This window comes from Camellia sinensis, chromosome 6 (genome assembly GCF_055761805.1).
Source record: "Camellia sinensis isolate YWXY chromosome 6, ASM5576180v1, whole genome shotgun sequence".
NCBI classification, from domain to species: domain Eukaryota; kingdom Viridiplantae; phylum Streptophyta; class Magnoliopsida; order Ericales; family Theaceae; genus Camellia; species Camellia sinensis.
In genome coordinates, this window is record NC_138966.1 from 181,276,491 (window position 1) to 181,290,783 (window position 14,293).

Sequence of the window (14,293 nt, forward strand, 5' to 3'; positions counted from 1 at the left end):
TGGAGAGGCCGACTGGAAGCTGTGCCGACCGCAAGGGTGACTGAACGAGAGAAACTGTCCGTAAGGGTGGCCGAGTGGAAGGGGTCGACCGTGAGGCGTGCCGACCGCGAGGGTGGCCAAGTAGGAGGGAGCGACCGTCAGGCGTGCCGACCGCGAGGGTGGCCGAGCGGGAGGGGTCGAACGTGAGGCGTGCTGACCGCGAGGGTGGCCGAGTAGGAGGGAGCGACCGTCAGGCGTGCCGACCGCGAGGGTGGCCGAGCGGGAGGGGTCGAACGTGAGGCATGCCGACTGCGAGGGTGGCCGAGCGGAAGGGGGCGACCGTCGGGCGTGCCGACGGCGAGGGTGGCCGAGCGGGAGGGGTCGACCGTGAGGCGTGCCGACCAGGACGGCGCGGGGCTAGCAGCGCGATATAGGACGAAGACACGGATGGTGGGGGTGGGGGAACCGGTGGGAGAATTGCAGGCGTCGGCCCTGATATTGGCTCCAAAGCCACTAAGCCAGGTAGAGCCAGATCAGTGGCACACTAAGGCGGACAAATCCACACTCACGACGGCGGATTTGGAGGTTATCAGGGAACGATACCAGATTCCAGCGGAAGTGGAGTTGTTGCTGCCAACATCAAGGGAAAGGCCGTCTGCTGCTAGGCCAGGGGAGTTTTCCCTGTACGAGGAGGCGCTAAAAGGTGGGCTGAGGTTGCCACTGCCCCTAGTGGTGGTTGACGTGTTGAATCGCCTGGAGGTAGCGTCGGGGCAATTGATGCCCAATGCATGGAAGATTCTGCTGGCCTGTGCGAGTGCGTGGCCCAAGGCGAATGGAGGGAGGCCATGACGGTAGACGAGTTCTTTTCGTGTTACAAGGCGTCGGGGCAGCAAGAAACTTGGGTCATCCTACAGGCGGTGATGGGGAGGGGATTGGTGGCGGGGCTGCCGACGTCGATCAAGGGGTGGCGGCCACGGTGGTTCTATGTGTCTGCTAATGGGGGAGTGGGCGTGCGCACCATCTGGAAGGTGCCAACTAGGTCAATGGAGTCGAGTGGCGAAAGAGAGGGTGAAGAGAGTGAAGAAGTGGAGAGAGAGAGAGAGAGAAGGCCAAATGGGACGAGCTTGTTCAACCGTCTGCATTGTTTGAGGCGGGGCTGGGACCGCGGCCGAAGGGTGGGGACCTCGACCGAGCAGAGTTGGAGGCAAGGAGAAAAGCTCAGGAGGTAGAGGATCAGGCCGTTCTGGCCAAGGCCACGAAATTGAAAGAAGCGCGAGGAGACCGACTGCCTCAACCAATTGCGCGGGAGAGGATCCGACCGCGCCCAAGGCCGTTGGGGGGAAAAGACTTAAGCAGTTTTGAGCCGCGGCCGCCCCCTGTAGACCCTGTAAAAGAACAGGCCAGAAAAGAGGGGGAGGCTCTGAAAAAGAAGAAGAAGAAGAGGAGTGCCCCGGAGGATGCCCCAGAAGGGGCCTGCCCCCCAGGAAGGAGGGGTTCGCCTAGCTACGGCAATCTATCATGCGCGCGCGGTAGCTGGAAGGTTGGAGGGGGAAGAAGGCCCAGCCAGGGCGGGGGCAGACCGCTTGGTGAAGATTGTGGAGGAGACAGCTCTGCGCGCGGCATCAGGATATAACGAGGCTGACCTGCTGAGGGGGTTATGCTCCGCCCAAATGGAGGTAACTACCTTGGCAGGGGCCCTTCTTAGGAAGGCAGGGGCTGCCAAGTTAAAGGCTGAAGAGGCCAAGGCCCAATTGGCCAAATTGAAGAAGGACAGTGCCGACTGGAAGACTGCCCATGCTGATCTACCAACCGTCAAGTTGGAGCTGGAGGACACACGCCGTAAGGTCGTGTCGCTCGAGTTCCAACTGGCTGGCGAACAGAAAAAGTTGGAAGAGTCGGAAAGGGCTTGCGCCGTTGCGGTCGAGCGGCATGAAGAGGCCACGAGCAGCAATGAAGAGCTGGTCAGGCAAAAAGATGAAGCAGATTCCAGAATTGGAGATCTGTTGAAGGAGTTGGGGGAGGAGCGCGCCAGAGCAGAGGAGGAGAAGGGGAGGCTTCTGAGGGAGTGGGAGACAGAGAAGGCGAAGGCGATGGCGGAGCTGGAGAGTCTGAAGAAGGGGGTGGAAGAGGAGAGGGCGACGGCGGCTGCTGAAAGGGGGACCCTACAAAGAGAGCTGGACGAGGAGAGGGCGAAGGCGGCGTCTGAGAGGGCGGCCTACCCTGATCTGTGCGTTGCAGCAGTGGAGCAATATAAAGGGTCCCCCGAATTTCAGATGGTGGTAGACGCCGCTGTCGCCAGGAGTCTGGCTGGGCAAGAGTCTGGGGGGGTGGGCCCATCAAGGAAGACTGCTGGAGGTAGGACAGAGGCAGAGGTGATTGAAAGCTTCCAGCAGTCAGATTTCTACAAGCACGAAATGGCCGAGTTCTAGGATAGCGGTTGGAAGATGTTCAAGCGCAGAGCTGAAGAGTTGTTCCCAGACTTGGACCTGAGTAGTGTAACGATAGGTGAAGATGATGTGGCCCAGACCCCCCTGGACGAGGGCATTGAAGAAGAAGAGCTGGCGTCCAGCGAGGAGGAATAACCAAGAGGAAGAAGAGCTGGGCATGCTCTGTGTTTGTGTTTTTTGTTTTTGTTTTTATTTTTTTTGTTTTTTTTTTGTAATGAACTTGTGTACACATTGTAAATGTATGAGTAAATGAATGAATGAATGAAGAGTTTAATTGTAATGAATTTGTGTACAAATGTTATTTTGTTTATGTTGCTAGTTGACTGTGTGGGCCTGTATTGTCTAAAATGAATGAAGTCTTGTTATAAAAAATGGTCATAAAAATTGTGCAATAAAAATTTCGTGCAAAGTTAAAGTTAAAAGTTCCTTCCTGCGGAGTGCGATTGGAGTTGTATGGAAATTGAAAGGATGATAGTAGTTGATTGAAAAATTGGACTAGGAAATTGTAGAACATAATATTAAGTACGGATGAAGAATCCATGGATGAGGACAAAGGGTAGGTTGCACATTGTCACTAAACAGTTAATTGTAAACTTGTAGAGGAAAGGTTGGAGAAATAAACTGAGTGAGGTGGTAGATAATCTGATTAGTAAATGAAATTCGTGAGAGCATGTTTGGAATTTAACTAGGCAAAAATATGGTCCTGGAATTGTGAAGAAGCTTCAAAATGTGACTAAGTGTTAAAAATGTGGTCCTGCTTGGCTTTGAAGTGCTCAGTCTGGCTGGGTCTTTGAGTGCTCGGTCTGGCCGAGGTTTTAAAGTGCTCAGCCTGGCTGAGGCTTTGAGTGCTCGGTCTGTTCGAGGCTTTAAGTGCTCGGTCTGGCCAAGGCTTTGAGTGCTCAGTCTGGCTGAGGCTTTGAAGTGCTCAGTCTGGCCGAGACTTTGAGTGCTCAGCCTGGCTGAGGCTTTGAAGTGCTCGGTCTGGCCGAGGTTTTGAGTGCTCAGTCTGGCCGAGGCTTTGAGTGCTCAGTCTGGCCGAGGCTTTGAAGTGCTCGGTCTGGCCGAGGCTTTGAGTGCTCAACCTGGCTGAGGCTTTGAAGTGCTCGGTCTGGCCGAGGCTTGGAGTGCTCAGTCTGGCCGAGGCTTTGAGGTGCTCGGTCTGGCCGAGGCTTTGAGTGCTCAGTCTGGCCGAGGCTTTGAGTGCTCAGTCTGGCTGAGGCTTTGAAGTGCTGCAAGTGAAAATGTCATGGGATCGACATACAGACAGTTGAATTATGAAAGCTGAGATCTGCAGTCGGAACTTGCATTATGTATTACAAAGGGGAATACAACAATATTGACAATACAAAAGTATGAACTTATTGATAGTAACGCTTCAAATGTTCCGCATTCCAGGGATGGGGCAGGTCTCGGCCTTCCATGTCTTGAAGTCGGTAAGTGCCTGGTCGTGGTCAGGCTTTCACAACGTAGGGCCCCTCCCATTTGGCTGCTAGTTTGCCCTCGGTTGGATTCTTTGTGGCAAGAGTCACTTCTCGTAAGACAAGGTCCCCCACGGAGAACTCTCGTGGTCGAACTCGGCGGTTGTAGTGTGTTCTCATTTTCTACTGGTACGAAGCCAATCTGACAGCAGCAGTCTCTCTGAGCTCTTCGACGAGGTCCAGGTCTGTTTGATGGAGCTCTTCGGCTGAGGCCAGATCCGGATGTAAAACCCTGGGAGTGGGCAGACCGACTTCTACCGGAATAACCGCCTCAGCGCCATATGTTAAGCGAAAAGGGGTTTCCCCAGTGGGAGTGCGAGCAGTGGTTCGGTAAGCCCAGAGTACATTTGGTAGTTCCTCAGCCCAAAGGCCTTTAGCAGCTTCGAGCTTAGTTTTGATGATTTTCAGAAGGGAACGGTTAGTGACCTCAACTTGGCCGTTTGCTTGGGGGTGACCGGGGGAAGAGAAGTATGGTTGAATCTGGAGATCTGCACAAAATTTTCTGTACTTCGCGTTATCGAATTGTTTGCCGTTGTCAGAGATGATGGCTTGAGGGATGCCAAATCGGCAAATGATCGATTGCCAGATAAACCTGGTGGTGTTCCGCTCAATGATGGTGGCAAGGGGTTCAGCCTCCACCCACTTGGTGAAGTAATCAATGGTGACAATTGCAAACTTGGTCTGGCCTCGACCAGTGGGAAGTGGACCAACCAGGTCGATCCCCCACTTGGCAAACGGATAAGGGCTGCAGAGTGTGATTAACTCTGTAGGAGGAGCATGGGGGATGTTGGCGAAGCGTTGACATTTATCGCATTTGAGCACGAAGTCGATCGCATCCTGATTAAGAGTTGGCCAAAAATACCCAGTACGGAGTATCTTTTGGGCAAGGGATCTGCCGCTTGAATGATTACCATGAATTCCCTCATGGATCTCCTGCATTACATAGGTTGCTTGAGCTGGATTGAGGCATCGTAGATATGGCCAGGAAAAGCCGCGCTTGTACAATATACTGTCGACAATGATGTAATTGGATGCTCAGGATCGGACTTTGGCTGCCTGCTGTTGGTCATCTGGGAGTGTCCCTGTGGTCAAGAATAGGAGGATGTCGGATGCCCAAGGGATGGGTTCGTTTTGGATGATCTGAACAGCTTGTTGGTCCGGTGAAATGGCCGGGTGGTGTAGATATTCGAGGTGGACATCATGGCTGAGATTGGGATGGTCAGCAGAGGCCAACTGAGCCATCTCATCTGCTTTGGAGTTTTTCGCCCGAGGAATGTGTCTGATGTGGAAGGTATTGAAGAGGCGAGCAAGGGGGAGTGCCATGTCCCTGTAAGCTCGCATTGTGTCTTCCTTGGCATCGAAATCCCCTGCCATCTGACCGACGACGAGCTGGGAGTCGCTGAATACTCGGAGGTGGCTGACCCCTACGTCCTTGGCGAGGTGGAGTCCTGCTATTAATGCCTCATACTCGGCTTCATCGTTGCTTGCTTCAAACAAGAAACGGAGGGCGCATTTGAAGTAGCCGCCCTCGGGGGAGGTGAGGATGAGGCCGGCACCATTTCCTTCTCTTCGAGACGAACCGTCGACATTGAGAGTCCAAGAATGAGGATCTTCTGGCTCTGTTGGAGTTGGTGGGGGCGGAGGGGTAGTGGTCGGGGTCGAATTGGTGAACTCCAGGATGAAGTCAGCTACAGCCTGCCTCTTGATTGCTGTCCGAGGGCGGTAGGAGATGTCGAACTGGCTGAGTTCTACTGACCACTGCATCAGTCTGCCTGAGAGTTCTGGTTGCTGCATGACCTTTTTCAGGGGCTGGTCGGTGAGGACCACTATGGAGTGGGCTTGGAAGTATGGGCGGAGTCGCTTGGAGGCAATGACCAAGGCCAGGGACAGTTTTTCTAGTAAGGGGTAGTTCTGCTCCGCTCCCCTGAGAGCCCGAATGATGTAATAGACTGGCCGTTGGATTGAGCCGTCCTCTCTGAGGAGAGCTGCACTGACTGCGGTGCTCGATACTGCTAAGTAGAGGAAGAAGGGCTCGCCCGTGATTGCTTGAAAAAGAAGGGGAGGGTTGGCCATGCATTGCTTTAACTGTTAGAAAGCCTCTTCGGATTCAGCTATCCATTCAAAAGTCTGCCGAAGAACTTTGAAGAAGGGTAGGCACTTATCTGTTGCACGGGAAATGAAGCGGTTGAGGGCCGCCACTCGGCCGGTGAGTCTTTGGACTTCTTTGACCGTCTTAGGCAATTGTATCTCAACCAAGGCCTTTATCTTCTCAGGGTTAGCTTCAATGCCGCGCTGATTGACCATAAAACCCAAAAATTTTCCAGATCCTACGCCAAAGGCGCACTTCTCTGGGTTGAGCTTCATCTGGTATTTGTGCAAGGTGGTGAAGGTCTCTCATAAGTCAGTAAGGTGATCGGAGGAGTGCTTGCTTTTGACTAGTATGTCATCGACGTAAACTTCCATATTCTGGCCGATTTGGTGTTGGAAAACGGCATTAACCAGCCGTTGATAGGTGGCCCCAGCGTTCTTCAACCCGAACGGCATGACACAATAGTGGTAGGTACCTCGGTCGGTTATGAATGATGTGTGTTCCTGATCAGATGTGTGCATCAGGATTTGGTTGTATCCAGAGAAGGCATCCATGAAGCTGAGCATTTGATGGCCGGCCGTGGCGTCGACCAGCAGATCTATGCGGGGGAGAGGGTAGCTGTCTTTGGGGCAAGCTCGGTTCAGGTCAGAGTAATCAACGCAGAGTCGCCATTTGCCATTGTGTTTGCGGACGAGGACCACGTTGGACAACCATCTAGGGTAGTCCACATTTTTTATGAATTGGGCCTCGAGGAGCTTGTCAACTTCTGCGGCTATAAGAGTGTTGCGCTCCGGGTGGAAAATGCGTTGCTTCTGGCTGTGGGGTCGGAAGTGGGGTTCGATGCTGAGTCGCTGGGTTATGAAGGAGGGGTCAATGCCTGGTATGTCAGAATGGGTCCCAGCGAATACATCTCTGTGCTCAGTCAGGAGAGCGGTAAGGTCGGCCTTGGCTTGGGAAGGTAGTTGGCTACCAATTTTCGCGGTTTTGATTGGATTGGTGGGATCAATGTTAACTTCAACAAGTTCCTCCACGGGTTCTCCTCTGACCAACTCGTCCTCGTCTCGGACGTCAAGCCCTTCGATGATCATGGCCTCTTTTAGCTTGACTTCTTTGAGTGAGGCGACATAACACTCCCTGGCCACGGTCTGTTCTCCTTTGACAGTTCCGACACCGAGATTGGTAGGAAATTTGATGGCAAGATGATATGTGGATGTGATGGCTTGGAAGGCGTTTAGGGCTGTGCGGCCAAGGATGATGTTGTAAGCAGAGGGGCAGTCGACCACAAGAAAGGTGAGCAACTTAGTGGTCTGCCGCGGGTGCTCGCCAATGGTGATAGGTAGATCGATGGAGCCGATGGAGGTCACACGGTCGCCAGTGAAGCCGACCAGAGGGGTTTGGAGAGGAGACAAGCTTTCTTCCCCGATTTTGAGCTGGCGGAAGCAATTGAAGAAGATGATGTCTGAAGAGCTGCCGTTGTCTATGAGGACTCGTCTGACCTTGTAGTTGGAGAGGATGGCGGAAATGACAAGGGGGTCATCATGTGGATAACGGACTCCTGCACAGTCGGTGTCGGTGAAGGTGATGGGTTCGATCCACTGTTTTGACTGTTTGGGAGGTCGGTCCACCGTCGCCACTGCTTTGTCTGAGCCCTACCTGATTTTTCTGAGCTCTGCCTTCTGAGCCGAGCGGGATGGTCCCCCGTAAGCAAGGCCACCTGAAATGACTCTGATTTCTCCGACTGGTGGAGGGGGATTGCCTGGAGGCCGAGGCTGTGGTGGTTGGCGATCGTGGCCTTGGTTAGGTGGGGCTTGATTGCGGGGTGGTGTGTGTCGGCGATTGTTCCTGGGAAGGTCGGTTCTCTGCCTCTGTGGAGGGCGGGTGTCTGTGAATCGGCTGAGGCGGCCCTAGCGTATGAAGGTCTCGATTTGATCTTTGAGGTTAATACACTCGTCGGTGGTATGGCCATGGTCTTGGTGGAAACGGCAGTATTTGGACTGATCTTTTCGAGTGGAAGGGTTTCGTGAAGGTAGGGGCCACTTGAGGGGGTAATCCCGCTGGATCTGATTAAGGACGTGTTCCATGGGAGAGTTGAGTGGTGTCTACCGCTCGAACCGACCGGGCGGCCGGGTCGGAGTCGACCGATCGGCTCGGGGGGGTCGGTCATTATAGTGGGGTGTTTAGCTATTATACTGGGCGGTTCTGGGTTCGGAATCTTTCCTCTTGTCTCTGGGGGTCGGATTTTTAGGGGTCGGCTCTTGCCGAGCGGCTAGGGAATCTTTAGCATTCATGTATTTTTGGGCTTTGGATAGTAGGGCTGCCATGGTGGTTGGAGGGTTTTTGGAGAGGGAGAAAAGGAAATCGGACGACCGCAGGCCGGCCATGAAAGCGGTAAGGATGACCTTGTCGTCATTCTCCGCTACTTGAAGGGCCTCGGCATTGAAGCGGGTGATGAAGCTGCGGAGCGATTCCCCCTCGGTCTGACGAATGTTTAAGAGTTGGGTGGCTGGCCGTCTCTGACGCTGGGCTCCAATAAAATGGCTCAGGAAAGAGTCACTGAGGTGTTGAAAGGTGGAGACGGAGTCCGCCGGTAGCTGGCTAAACCACAACCGAGCTGATCCTTTCAGTGTCACTGGAAAAGCTCGGCACATGATCTCGTCAGGGAAAGCATGGAGGATCATGAGGGTGCGGTAGGTTTCCAGATGGTCGACTGGGTCCGTCGTGCCATCGAAGGAGTCAATGGTAGGCATCTTGAACTTGGCGGGCGACGGTTTGTCGCGGATGTAGGCAACAAAAGGCAAGTTGGCGGTGACTGAGGGCTTGTGCTGAATATTCTGCATGACCCCTTGTAGTTGGAGTTTCATAGCTCGGAGTTCAGCGTCCCAGAGGGGAATGTTGTCGCCATGGTCGGTCAATGGAGGCTGGACACTGCTGGCTTCCCCCTCAGGAGCCAGTGCTGCGACTGACGGGCGTGGAGGTGGAGATGGTAGGCTTACATATGGGGAATGAGGGGGTTGTAAACCTTCTGGGTTAAGCGGAGGGGGTTGTGGAGCAGTATAGCCTGGGGTTCTTTCTTGGTTGGGTGGGATATCTGGAGGTGGAACAGGGAGGTTTCTTTGGAGTAAAGCATTGATCAGGGCCTGGTTTTGCTCGGCCATGCGGTTAATGCTGTTGGTGAGTTCGATGATGTATTGTGGTGGGTTGTTTGGGTGGGAAGGATCTGTTTGATGATCAGCGGTATTGTGGTGAGAAGCCATGGACCTAGTCGTGACCATACACTTGGACGGGTAAGAGGAAAAGGTAATGGTGAGAAAGGAGGGCTCCGGCGATAGTGAACACAACTAGCGCACGAATAAACCACAAAGTTCCCACAGACGGCGCCAACTGATAATGCAGTTTGTCCCGGGTGGATGGGTCGGGCTTGTCCAGGCTCTTCAAGTTCTGGTTCAGGGTGATGATTCCGCCAAATGACCTGCAAGCAAGTCCACAGGGGAACGGGGCAGTCCCCCAGTGAACCCTCCGGCGAGAGAATTAGTAGAGGAAGAGGGAAATGTAGAGAGAGAGAGAGAGAGAAATTGTCACGACCCAAACCCGGCCCTATGGGTTTAGCACCGTAACCGGCTAGTAATCCGAGATTACCAAAGGCCTGCAGAACAGTAGAATAATAAAACAGAGTACAGGGCCTGGCGGAAGCCAATACAGTAAATGAATAGTGTCCATTGAGTTGTGTCAGTATGTATGCCAAAAAGATTTTTCATGCATTCACATATACAAACAGTACAGTCTATACAAAATTTACAGTCACAGTACAGGGACCTAATCCCTTGATAACAGTACGGTTGGCAGTTAACAGTCTATACAGTAATCCAAACAATATGGAGGCAGACGGGGGAAAAACAAGACACCCCAAAGCCATAGCATGGCAACTCGGAACCTCTCAGTGAGGCGCAAAGGCTGGCTTGACAAAACTGGAGTCTAACCCATGCTTCTAGCTCCGAACTGGTGGCTGAGCACCTACATATATATATAAACAGTGAGCTAAAGCCCAGTGAATAACATAATGCGTAAAGGGGTTATGAATGAAATGTCCTTACAGTAATGAAATCAGTTCATTAATCAATACTTCAGTCTTTCAGTCAAAACAGTTATTCAGTCATATGTGGTACATCCATTAGCATAGCAGTAAACAGTAGGTCTTAAAGACCGAGCAGTAATGATGGCCATCAGTCAGTAAACAGTAGTGGTCCCACGAGGGAACCGACAGAGATCTCTGTAACAGTAACAGTGAACAGTAGGTGCTAAGGATGCCACAATACAGTTCAGAAGATAGGACATACATTCATTCAGTAAACAATATCAGTTCAGTAAACAGTGCAGTTCAGTATTCAGAAGATAATCATTTGAACATATCTTTACACAATTGTTACTCACAGAGTTTGGGCTACAGTATGCTAGAGCGTGTCCCCCCAGTCGCCAGCCCTACACAGTTCACAGGTTGAACACACACTAAGCTACACAGTTGGGAAAAATAACAACTTAATCCCTAATGCCTCGGTGTGTTCTACATCTATATCCTCAACAAGATGTCTAAAACTAGGTCTAAGAATGCCCAGAATGAAATGAGGATGCAAAGATGTGATCAGAAAACAGTCACGGAGTTTCCAGAAAAACAGAGTCCCGCTCGAGCGCAGGTTTCCCCGCTCGAGCGGTCATGCGACAAAGGTACTGTAAACACCCCATTTTTTACCGACCTTAAGACTCAGATGTCACTGATTGAGCGCTTGGTGATGTTTCATATTGTGCTCGTTCAGAAGTTTCAGAGTTGCGGCCGTGAGCCCTGCCTCCGGACTTCCGAACCCTCTTCTGTGCCTTGTCTCGGTTTGCGAACCAGACTCGGTTTTCTTTGTTTCTTTTCCTGAGGGGAGGGAGAGGTCCCGTAGACCATCTCTCAATGTCCGCAGGCTACATTTCGTGGCCGTAGGCCATTTTGCCCATTTCGGAGTCCGGTTTCCGGTTTTTCGGGACCGTTGGCCGTATGCCTCGGTTCGGGACCGCCTAACCACCTCCGTTTGTTCTAATTTTTGGCATACTCCTTATTTTCTCCCTTTTGAGAGACACTGGGGTCTGAGAAACCCACTTCGTGGCCGAATGCCACTTTCGGTGCTTAACAGCCCATTTTCGGGACCTCGAACTGCGCGTTTTGGTCCCCGAGCATTCGTTTTGCAACGGTTTTCGTTCATTTTTGGCAGGTACCTCTGTTTTATCACTAGAGAGGTCACTGAAGGGTGGGAGGCCAGCAATTGTTGCAGCAACCAGTTATACATCCTCCGACGCCCTCCGGCGCCCGTTTTTCGCACTTCCGGGCTAATGTTGAACACCTTGGGCCCATTTTCTTGAACTTCGAACCACATATTTGTGATGTACACACATGGGAGGACCCTAAAAAGAGGTGGCCGGCCATTAATGTTACTTGACCCTTTTGACCCCCTCCTTTCGGGCTAATGTTGAACCCTTTGGACCCTTTTTCTCGAACTTTGAACCACATATTTGTGATGTACACACATGAGAGGACCCTAAAAGTTGGTGGCCGGCCAGTAATTCCACCTGACCCTTTTGAACCCCTCTTTCCGAGCTAATGTTGAACCCCTTGGACCCACTTTCTTGAACTTTTAACCACAGGGTTGTGTTGTACACACATAGGAGGACACCATCAGTTGGTGGCCGGCCACTAAATCTGATTGACCCTTTTGACCCCTAGCCGGCCGGCTAGGGGGTGTGGCCGGCCGGCCACTTGCAGCAAAAGTAATAGGCCGGCCGAGCTCCTTGCACTGTGCACTTTACAGCTGTGGGGCTTTATCCCCCAGAAAAGATCTTTATCCGGGGGATATTTTGTGGGGGAAAGTTGCTCTCCTTTTCCCCCACCTTTACACCCCCTTTTTGGCCCTTATAACAAGCAAGCTATATCACATTCAAGGGTTAGAAAAATTGTTCTTGAAGCCTCCATACACAACTCCATCTTTATCCCTCTCATTTCCTTGAAAATCTCTAAGTCCCTAATCACCATTTCTTCTACACCACCAAGCTCTACCACCACCACCTCATTTCCAGCAACAAGGAAGGTTTCTCAAAGGCTAAAGGAGCTGCAAATTGATCCAAGAAGCAACAAAAGCTTTGATCTTCAAGGGTGAGTAACACTTCTCCTCTTTGACCCTTTTTCTTGATCTATTTGTAAGCCCCACATGCTTTTTGTTTCAAGCTCCGGCCCTAACTGGAAAGGGCCCTCTTTTGAGCTCATCTTCACTTTTCATTAAGGGCTCAACCCTGTTTGAGCCCTCCATGATGCACTTGCTTCATTGATCCTCTTATATGTCATAATCTTGCATGCTATTTTCAACCCATGAGTAATCTGTTTTGGAGCATGTTGTAAACTGATATTAGGCTTATTTTGAGCCTCTCTTCAACATTGAAGAAGGGATCAACACCATTTGGGATTTCCATGTTGTACTTACCTTTATACTCCTCTTTTATTCCCCATTCTTGCATGCAATGGCAGCCTACCATGCTTTTGTTTTTGGCCATTTTACAGTTCTGAAAAAGTGCTTATTTTGATCCATTCTTCATATTTCATTTAGGTCCTTTCATGGTTTGGGACCTCCATATGCCACTTCATGTTATATATCTCTTTTATTCCCCATTCTTGCATGTTTAGTTAGCCTACCATGCTTTTGTTTTTGGCCATTTTACAGTTCTGAAAAAGTGCTTATTTTGGCCCATTCTACATGTTTTATTAAGGGTCTTTGGATGTTTGGTGATTATTTTGCATACCTCATGTTATAGCCACTTTTGAGCCTCATTTTGCATCACATTTCTATCATATTTGTATACTGATTTTGGGGCTTCCATATACTGTAAATATTCATATTTTTGGTCCCTCTTCAATGTTGTAGAAGGAAATTTTTCAGTTTGGGTTTTGCTTATATCACTTGCTTCATTACCCCTCTCTTGGCCCCTATTCTTGCATGCTATTTTTACCATACCTATGCTTGCTGTTTGGCCATGTTTATAACTGTGAAAGTGCCTTTTTTGGGACTGTCTAGCTTCTGTCTTTGCATTGCATATCCATATTGTGCATGTTTGGCATAGCTATAGGCCATTTCGGGTGCCTAAATTCGCATTTCGGGACAATTCCATGCATTTGGTGTCATTTCGCCTCTTTTCGGGACTGTTTTCCCCCATATTTTAGTGCTGAAATTCCATTAGAATGATTGCATGCCATTTCCATGCCATTGCATCGCATTTTGGCATCGCCTCGGTTTGCGTGCCCGTGTGCACGCATTTCGAGGCACCTCATTTTTATCTGACGGCATCCTATGTGAGTGTGGCTGTGGCTCACTCATGTTGGTATAAGCCCACATCAACATTTTCATGTCATTGCATCACATTCCGCCATTGCCTCGGTTTGCGTGCCCGTGTGTACGCATTTCGAGGCACCTCATTTTTATCCGCTGGCATCCTATGTGAGTGTGGCTGAGGCTCACTCATGTTGGTATAAGCCCACATCAACATTTTCATGTCATTACATCACATTCTGCCATTGCCTCGGTTTGCGTGTTCGTGTGCACGCATTTCGAGGCACTTCATTTTTTATCCGACGGCATCCTATGTGAGTGTGGCTGAGGCTCACTCATGTTGGTATAAGCCCACATCAACATTTTCATGTCATTCGCATTGTGTATGCCAATGCCTCGGTTTGCGTGCCCGTGTACACGCATTTCGAGGCACTTCATTTTTATCCGACGGCATCCTATGTGAGTGTGGCTGAGGCTCACTCATGTTGGTATAAGTCCATATCATGTTTCCATGCCATTAGATTGCATTCTGCCATTTTTTCGTTTTGCGTGCCCATGTACACGCATTTCGAGGCATATCATTTTCATAACATTGTGCATACTAGGTTGTATCTTAGATTGTATTCTGTCATTTTCTCGGTTTGTGTGCCCGTGTGCACGCATTTCGAGGCATATCATTTTCATAGCATTGTGCATACTAGGTCGTATCTTAGATTGCATTCTGTCATTTTCTCGATTTGCGTGCCCGTGTGCACGCATTTCGAGGCATATCATTTTTCACAGCATAGTGCATACTAGGTTGTATCTTAGATCACATTCTGTCATTTTCTCGGTTTGCGTGCCCGTGTGCACGCACTTCGAGGCATCTCACTTTCATAGCATAGTATATGTTAGGATTGTATCTTAGTCGCATTTCATGCATATCATGCATATTGCATCGTGTTCGGGATAGGA

The 14,293-nt window shown here is 50.6% G+C and overlaps 1 protein-coding gene across 1 annotated transcript in view; it reads left to right on the plus strand.

The window, feature by feature from the left end:
* The window catches only part of LOC114272040 (uncharacterized), a 183,703-nt gene that overhangs the window by 51,865 nt on the left and 117,545 nt on the right, over positions 1 to 14,293 (plus strand). The window lies entirely within an intron of this gene.